We start from the raw sequence: 9,662 nt of genomic DNA on the forward strand, positions 1-9,662 counted from the left end.
TACGCCGGGCGAAATTCTAAGTATGCCTTTCAACGAGTGCTACGCAAGCACTTATCAAAATCTGTCTATTTATAGACATTTTGTTGTATCCGCTATAAGTAGGTGAAGTAGTCCCCATCCCTAATTACTTGCATGACCTCCCGCAACCGTATGTGTTTTTGAATAGTTTATGCTGCCGTGATTTTGCTGCCAAACGCTCAGAGTTGTAACGAGTCACTGATTTTTGTGACACCAGTCATTTTAAAGAAGTTACTCGAGTCGAGTCGAGTCATTTTAAAGAAGTGACTCGAGTCGAGTCAAGTCATTTTAAAGAAGTGACTTGAGTCGAGTCGAATGATTTTAAAGAAATGGCCCCAGTCCAGTCGAGTCATTAGGTTAAGAAGGTCGAGTCGAGTGGAGTCGAGTCAAATATTTAGCTCGAGGCAGTTCGAGTCACGAATATTTGAGCACTATAAAACAAATAAAAACAAGAGAGAAAGTCATTTGTATCACATACAGTTAACGAGAAGTGAAACTTCGATCTTATAATGCTCACTGGTTTGCCTTCGGGTCTAGATTTAGTTTTCGCTGATCGCTGACAACATCAAAACCAAATTGCATTATACCAAACTGTTTCCCATTATTTAAAAGTGGGCATGTTTTAATTTTTAAAAGGAGGGCATACATTTAGAATCCAAGAGTTTATAAGATATCGTTCAAAGCTAATGATGAAACAACGAATTGGAAAATGTGTTTAAAATCCAGTTCCTGGATAGTGTTTCGTGCGTTCTAGAACCATGAGGTGGGAGTCTGTGACACGTATATTTTACATGACAAGCGGCTGCTGTACCGCCCTGTATTCGCAAAGTGACGTGAACATACATTTTGCACCGGAAGTCATTGGAAATGTGTTTCGCAAAGTTTTGCTTTTATATTTGGGACTCGGGTCTCATTAACCTTCGCTCGAGTCAAGTCGTCTGATGAGGGACTCGAGTCGAGACGAGTCATTTGCTCGCTGTGGCTCGAGTCGAGTCGAGCCATTTGCCCCCAGGGGCTCGAGTCGAGTCGAGTCACCAACAAGTGTGACTCGAGTCGGACTCGACTCGAGTCGAGTCATTTACTCGAGTAATTACAACTGTTAGGCCCGAAGAAAATGAGCTTGACGACTAGAATGATAACCGGTATACATTATAAGCCCTAAGATATTCATTACCATGTCTTCTAAAACGTGCATCCAAGACAATCATATAGATTGAAGCTAAGGGCTTTAATCAGGCAAACGTTCTCCAGGCAATCTCCAAGAAGAAAGTGGCAGGCAAATTCTAACTCCCTGTAAGGTTCTGACGAATTTTCATTCACGGGAAATGTACTTTGTTCATCCCAGGGTTCAGTAGCTTGAAGTGCATGTGGTTTCCTCCTGTAGATTGCCTGAAAAAAACTGCCTCATATCACCTGGCCCTCAAATCGAATTTGAATTAAAGAGCAAAAGCTAAGTTGCGAGACTTCAGAACGTTCTGCTTCAGAATTATAAAAGAACGTGAGATTTAATGACCAACGAACGGATTCAGCCAGTCGAGAAAAAAAAGGAGTCATTCCAGAAAATTGAGATCGTTCATGAGGATGCACATTGCATACAGCGTATTAATCTACCAACAATAATAACCTCGAGCCAAACCAATTGGCCGGAGCTATCCCTAGGTGAGAAACGTGCATCCGCGCGGGGTGAGTTCCGCTTCTAATGCTAGTCTCGATATCGGGAACATGAACGGCTCATATCGACAGGAGAATTGTCCACATCCTGAAATTCTGGATGAACATAGCACCTGTGGGTGCCTGGTGTCAACAAACATCCTTCATCGGGTTGTTGTTTTGCGGCTTATTTCTTAGACAATGATGAAGACGGTTAATAAAAAGCCTTCTTATAGAACCATTGTCAACATGTAGTAACTCACACCCCTGGTCGCTTTGACATCTATAAGATCATCAAAAAGGGGTGAAAATGATTGTTGTTATCGATTTGTTGATATACATTATCGTGAATGGTTTCAAATATTTCAAAAGAATGTTAATAACATTTAGTTATAAGGTTTGGCAATCATGTCGAATACCTGATTTTTCTGCTTCGAAAAGAAAAAGGTTTGGCTGATGCAGAAATTTCAAGAACAAAAATACACCCAAAATTATTAGTAAACACAGAAATAACTTGAATATTTGGTGTGTTATTCTTTTCATTGCACAAACTACATACTTCGGTGCGTCCGTCTATACATGAATATCTACCAATCGAATCACACATCGGTCTTTATGTTTTGCAGAACCGCATTAAACCCTCAACATTGCTTCCTTTACGTAATTGTCTAATCTTCAGCTCTCTCAACAATAAATTCAATCCAGTTTGGAAGACGCGTACGACAAAAAATAGAGTAATTATGCAATTTTCTTTATTTCCTCGCATCTCGGCGGGTTTCTTTTGATGCCCGCCGCGATCGGTGACTCACAATGGCTCAGTAAGAGCGCTATTCATCAACGTTGTGATAACAGCTTTACCTCGGCAGAGCAGGTTTAAAGAGAAAAGAGGAGTTAAACTTTTTTAAGAACACTGGCGAAGAACATAAATCTATCCATTCGTGTTGAAAGTTCGAAAGTTCGACTTTAACGCTTTAATCTTCACAGCGCAGAGAGGCACCATGACCGCGAAGATTGATGAAAGTAATGTGCTCATCGAACATTTATCATAAAAACACTGAAATGTGAAAACGAGCACTTGACCCCGGTGTATTTCCCTATTCGGGCCACTATGCGCTGTGGTTATATACTGTTAAAATATTCATGAAGAAATTGGTTTGCTTTGCCGTTGCCGACAGATATGAATACCCAAGCGTGAGACGCTTAGCCGAGCTTTGTTTAAGTAGGGGTTAAATTTTGACAAGTTTTCAAAGTCTGACGCTTTTGGGGGAAGAATCTGTGTTTGTCTTGGCGACATTTCCTGCCTGAATTCACCTGCTTGGAAAACGGCTATGGCACCGAATAGCGCGCATATGGCGTCGTGGATTTTGAAACACTTCCAAAAGTCAATTTGAACGAAAACAAAAAGCGTGCATGAGTTGATATCATAACTTGCATAGGTCTACAGGCCTACAATATCAGAAAGTGATTGGCATGTTGAAACATGGCCAACTGATTGTGCTTGTATTTATTAACAAGTAAATGCTATACTCAGCATTACGCTGTAATGATGTAATTATCTTGTTACTGACAGAGGTACATGCAGTGCTTTCAGCACAGTACATTTCGGAATACGAATGACTTTTGAAGCATGCCATGTCGTTCTACTTAGCAAGTCATTCACACATAGTCATTTCCATGTGCTTTCATCACGTATTGGGAGACATTCACAGATGTACAGTTAAGATGAATCTTAGATGAGGAGAAAAAACCTCATTAGACCTATATAGTTTTTTTCCAGAAAGGCCCACGTATAGAAGAAACACATCCATTGTTAAAGGTGTGGGAAGGCTGTAAACTCTAAATCTAAGAACTTGGCCAACTGATTGTGCAAGTGTTATTAAAAACGGGGCCTACCAAATGTTCCCCAATACGTATATTTTTCCAAAATCCTTAGGGTTAGGGTTGGGGTAAGGGTCAGGGTTAGGAATAGATGGTTACGATGTGGGATAGGGTACATATAATATTGGGGAACATAGGTATGCACCCATCAAAAACTACTCAGCATTACGTGAGTTTAATGTGAGGATGTAACGATGGTTATTGACTATAATGACAGAAGTACCTGCAGTGCTGATAGCACAGTTCAATCGGAATAAGTATTTTTACGTCATTGTGCTTGGTAATTTAATAGCCAGTCATTCGCACTTGATTGGTTTTCATGACTTCTTAATTTCTCCACATTATAAGTATGAGAAGACATTCGCGGATGTACGGTTATGGTGAACTTTAGAAGTGGAAGAAAAAAACTACTTTATAATTTCTCAAGAAGGGGCATCCAGGAAGGACACTAAACCCCAAACCTATATGAAGGATAAACAGGCGCCAAAATGGCATACTGACACAGTTTGTTAGTCCGGTGCATCCCTGTGTCTCGAACACACTAGACTGGCGCAGCTTTTGTTCATCTATCCAATAAGATATGGTTAGGACGGTAATTTTCCGAGCTGTAATCAAACTAGCCGAGGGAGCTAGCCGAGTGGGATAATTTCCAATTGGTTCGCCCACAGACGGTGAGTCCTCGTGGTCGTCAGGCATGGTAACACCTGCGGTCTCTGAATCATGATTGGTTTAAAGAGACAATCCCAAAACCTTTCTCAGAGCTCATGGATTATTTGTTTTAAAAAATATTGCATTCATTTGAATGATCTTGGTCAAAAAGTGTGCGGATTTATTGCTGGACAGGGGATGTCGTATTGGCACTCACGGTAATGTCCTTAAAGGCGCAATCTCCTAAGCCTATTTGGATTAAGACCGCAGGTATTAACTCCAGTTATCCCCTTTAAACCAAGTGGACAGGAATAATTAGTTTAACTAAGTAAAGTATACCGGGTGACGCTCCATTAGAAATGACACAGACAAAAGTTCACCAAAGTTCAGTTCAGGGTCGGACGGCCATAATAAATATCTCTTTAGAGAAATTGGTTATTTAACCCAAATTATGATTGTTGCTGAAATGCATCCTCCGCATGATAGACATAAAGAAGACGCTTTGGTTTCTGTAGCTGATCAGAGAGCAGTGGATGGGAAGGTTCTGGTTGTTCTCCATGATCATCAAGACTTTAAAACTAGTTCTGAAACTCTCATCGGCCCGGGCTAAATCAACAACAAATGCCTGCTAAACGCCCTTTCGGCCTAATTAAAAACCACCCTCTTTATCCAAAACCTGGATCGATCCCTGGGTCGGTCAAGTTGGCCTAATGAAGTCCGACAACCATCCGTCACGCGCGGCAAATGGAATTAATGAAATTAAAACATAGATAATAACAATCGAAACAAAATCCGCGGTAAATACGTAATGTACAGGGTGAGTAAAAAAAACGAAACCCAAATGTCAGGACTATTGTTTTAGTGAAGTTCTAAATGTAGCACATTCAATAACTAGGATATGTATAAAGCCCAATTCATAAGCTTTCTTTTAGTACAAGAATCATTCAAATCACTCACGTACTTCTCAAGTTCAGGATTTTTAAAACACAAACACCGTTTTAAAGTGTTGTCCACGGTTTGCTGATAGAACGCACACCTTTTGTGTGATCCGTGGACAGAACTCTAAAACGGTAAGTGTGTTTAAAACTCCGTCACTTGAAAAGTACGTGATTTGAATGATTCTTGTACTAAAAAGAAAGCCTATGAATTGGGCTTTCATATCCTAGATTTTAAAAGTGCAGAACTTCACTTAAGAAATAGTCCCGACATTTGGGTTTCGTGTTTTTTGACTCGCCCTGTATTTGAGCCCCAATTGAAAAGTGTTTTTAAAAGCTCCTTTTTAATGCCAGGGGTTGGGAAATGTTCGACCTAATTTGTGATCTAGCTACAAACATAGAGGCGTTATCAGAGTCACATTCCTTGGGAAATTTAATCATGAGTTCTCGCACAATAACTGCCACATAAAAGTCTCAGTGTCATTTAATGTGCCATGTGAGTAATGCTTATTCCCCATGGGATTCTACCATGATTCCCCATGGGATTAATGTAGTTTGGTTGAAATGCCACTTGCTTACGATGCTATTTTGGTGTATATATTCAAGTCCTTGTCAACGTGAACCAGGGACAGATTTTACCAGAAGATAGACATAACGTGAAAGCTTTCATCATTCTACACCAAAATAATAATAATAATAATGAAACGTATAGTCAGGGTTCTACCTTAACTTTTTTGCTCACTAGCCAACTGAAACAGCCTCTTAACTAGCCCGTGGGCATTTTCACTAGCCCACATTTTTTTTTTTTGCTCAAATACAAAATGGCGAATTTCAGGCTCAATTCTGAGGCAATTTTGTCAGTGTTTTTTAATAAACAGATCTAATAATTTAACCGTTTAAAACAGTTGACAAAACTAGACACAAATTGATGATGTTTTCTTTCTGAATTTAATGATTTATTTCTTCCTGAATTTTGACTCGCCAACCGGGCTACTTAAGGAATAGTTTGACTAGCCCACCGCTGTTTTGACTATAGCATTTGGCTGGCGGGCTACCGCTAATTTCAAACCCTGGTATAGTGCGAACCGTCTGAAATTATTTCACATGTCTGCGAGTTGGAACACTGCTTATATGAACATGTATTCAAAGGGTTTGAGAAACGCTACACCAAGGACGGTATGGATTTCTCTATTACGTGTGCAAATTGTGGGGGGTTTTTTGACCAGGATTTATATAACTACAAGAAAAAAACTCATTCAACTGCTTAATTGCGAAGGAAAAGTCTTTAGTTTGGTACATGGGAACTTTGCTTCTGTGCATTTTTTTTTCGTTTGAAGCGACAAAATTGCTCAAAATCGAAAGGTGCACACAAACTAACGCGTTGAGCTTTCAGCTCAGTGAATATTATACATTTGGAGAAAACAGAGAAAACGTGTGCACAATTTTTGTGGCCTGGTAACTGGATTCCGTTGCTAATGCATGTAAAAAACTGTACCCGCGGGCACATTTTCTTAAACCACCTTCAATGATTGTTTCCTTCCGACTGATACCATTTCAGGTGGAATAATGTCACAGGGTGTTTGGTACCAGACTCATCTTCAATCTGAGCAAGGATTTTCTCGTTAAATCGGTGGGCACGTTTCCGTGGAATATTGCAAATGTTCCTGCGTGCCTTTCATTTTGTTTGAATACCACAATATACACATTGCGGAAGTGGTGTCTCTGATGGACAGAAAAAAATATAAGTCGCGCTGGACCGTATCTGTTTTAGAGAAACTAAACAAAGATTTCGTTTTGTTAACCCAAAATACACGGACAGATTTTTAAGACGCCTGTCAGCATATTTGCATAAAAAATACCCGTCGTTTGTTTTTTTGCGTCGGCTTCTTGGGAAATAATTTGCTGACCCATATCGGTAAATAGCGCGCGCGGGATCTCTGAGCCCCGGGTTTATCAGTAATGACCTGTCAAAGCAAACTTCAACCGGGGTGAAATCGTATCGGTCCCCGGGGGAGGCTGGACGGAATTCACCCCCCTGATGCTCCACTCCCTGGCGGTAGACGTCACATTATTCAACTGTCCGATCCTGGATCCTGGCAAGGACTTAAAGAAAGAAATGGGAGTCATCATGGTAGCCGCGGCTAGCTAGGGGATCATAAGGTTCCGCGTCGACAGCTCATTTAAGCTAATTATCCGAGGATGACGTAGATGTGTGAAAGACCCAGTCGAGGTGTTGGGGATGGCTGACAGATCAGGCGTAAGAGGCGTTTGATTCGGGGCCCGGGTGACTCCGGGAAGAAGGTACCGGAGGACTCGGCTCTCCCAGGAACCTGGAGGTGTTCGTGTAAATAGCTTGGTAGACTGCGTCTGGGACACATAATAGAACCGAGTAGCGGTACATGTAGAAATCCTGTGAGGGTTAGTGGTCATTGCTGGGGTTTTTTTTCTCATCATTTCAACATTTGTAGTAGAGTCTCGGTTGAAAAAAATGAAGCGTGATGTTTGTGTCCCTAGACAGGATTCTTTACCGAAGTAACATCATATACATTAACAAAAACCTACGCTGTAACATCTTCACCGTGTGGTATTAATGTTGGATAAGTATAATAAATATCAGATGGACTTATTCTACACTGCGGTTTTTGCGACTTTTTATTATCTTTTTAAAGCAGCAGTTTATTTGGTTGAAACTTGAAATGGCTGATTGATGAAGATCTTAACTGTTCATATTGCCCAACTTGACTGGCCTCTTAAGAAACGGTTCGAATTTTTTTTTTTTTTAATGTTTTATTATTGTTGGTTCATTAAAAACTGAATCTGTACCCAATGGCTAAATTGAGTCAATTTTTACAACTAAAGCTTCTACGCACAAAAATATAAGAATCTAATGGTACAATAGAAAGTTATACAACACCAGTACATGTACCAGTACAACTTAAAAATATCTGTATACAAAATGTACATGTACGCACAACTATAATGTAACAACCAACAACCATGGGCGTCGCCAGGATTTTTTCTAGAGGGGGGCAAAAAAAATTTTGCCAAAAAATGCTTGTATTTCTCAACACATTCTCGATTTATAAGTTTTAGAGGGGGAAGGGACATTTTGCCCCCCCCCCAACTCATTAAATTTACACCACTTTGTCTTCGCGCCTCTTTTTCTTTTTTTTTCTTCCTTTTTGTTTTTTGTTTTTTGTTTTTGCTTTTCCGGGGGGGGGGGGGGGTTGCAAGTGCCCCCCTTGCCCCCCCCCCCCCCTCGCGACGCCCATGCCAACAACCCTTCAGAAAGGCAATGTATTAAAAAATGAAAACAATCAGAAGACGAATTTCAGTGACAAGTAACATTCAAAAATATAAAAATTTAACCACGGACATGTACAGCACAACAATGAAGCAAGACAACTCCTTGATAAATCGTAGCTTAATAAACTTAAGATTTGATTTATATCTTACTGATCAGGACATCAGTAAGTTATAAATGATGAGGATACTGACTTGACGTGTGTCACATTGTAAGAAGTCTAGAGGGTATTGGCAGAATTGTACATCTTTCTGACATTCACGAGTGAATTTAATCAGTTCCCACGTTAGTCTAACAATTAAATTCTCATCGAAGGCGGAGGCTTCAGTGGGCGGCCACAAAGCTTGTCCGCCTTATTCATGCCCCCTTATTCATGCCCCTTTTTTTAAACCAAAGACCGGGGAAAAATTAACAGGCCAACCCATCCTTCAACGAAAGCCCCTATGATTTCTCAAGATTGGATGCGCTACCTAAAATGATTGCTTCCTACTAATGATTACTCCTCTTGCCTTTTTTGCCACAATTACTCCGTAAATTCACCCACAAACCAAGTTCAGTGTAAGACGCAATTTCATTCATTCGGGAAAATAACAATCGGAAACCTTGGCATAACAACAAAGGGCTGGACCGGCATCGCCATTTTTTAGTGATGTAACCTGATTCTCAGCAATTGCATTTGGCGGTGGTCATTGTGTGTCAATTTCCTGCATTTTCTATGCAGAACCTTGTACAGACCAATGCATGCGACAATCACGTTACATTTTTTACAGTAATGACAAGTCCCCGGAGTGCGTAGCTAATAAAAGGTTTGGTTCTTAGAATTGGTATTTTTTTTAACATCGCAAATAACGGTTACTTCGTTGTTATATTACCGAAAACCTCTGATTATTCGTCAGATTCTCTCTTTCAAAAAGTCTGTTATGAAGCTCAAATAAATATTTCCTTGATAACATGTCCATTTTTGCGGACGAGCATTTCAAAAACATTACAGTAGCTTTTTAGTGGAAATCAACATGCCAGTCCCGTCCTGAAAACGGTGTTTATTATGTGCGCAGTAGAGTCACACCTTTCACATTATTGACACACAGATATTTTAACAGCTACAATTCATTATGTTACGCAGTGTGTTGTTAACATTAATTTTGTTTTACGATTTATTAAATACGTCATAAAAATCCTGAACGCGTGATTTCAGATGTCGTAAATGACTCCGAACGATGCTAGAAATG

The sequence above is a fragment of the Patiria miniata genome, unplaced genomic scaffold, assembly GCF_015706575.1.
Source record: "Patiria miniata isolate m_02_andy unplaced genomic scaffold, ASM1570657v1 HiC_scaffold_3, whole genome shotgun sequence".
NCBI lineage: Eukaryota > Metazoa > Echinodermata > Asteroidea > Valvatida > Asterinidae > Patiria > Patiria miniata.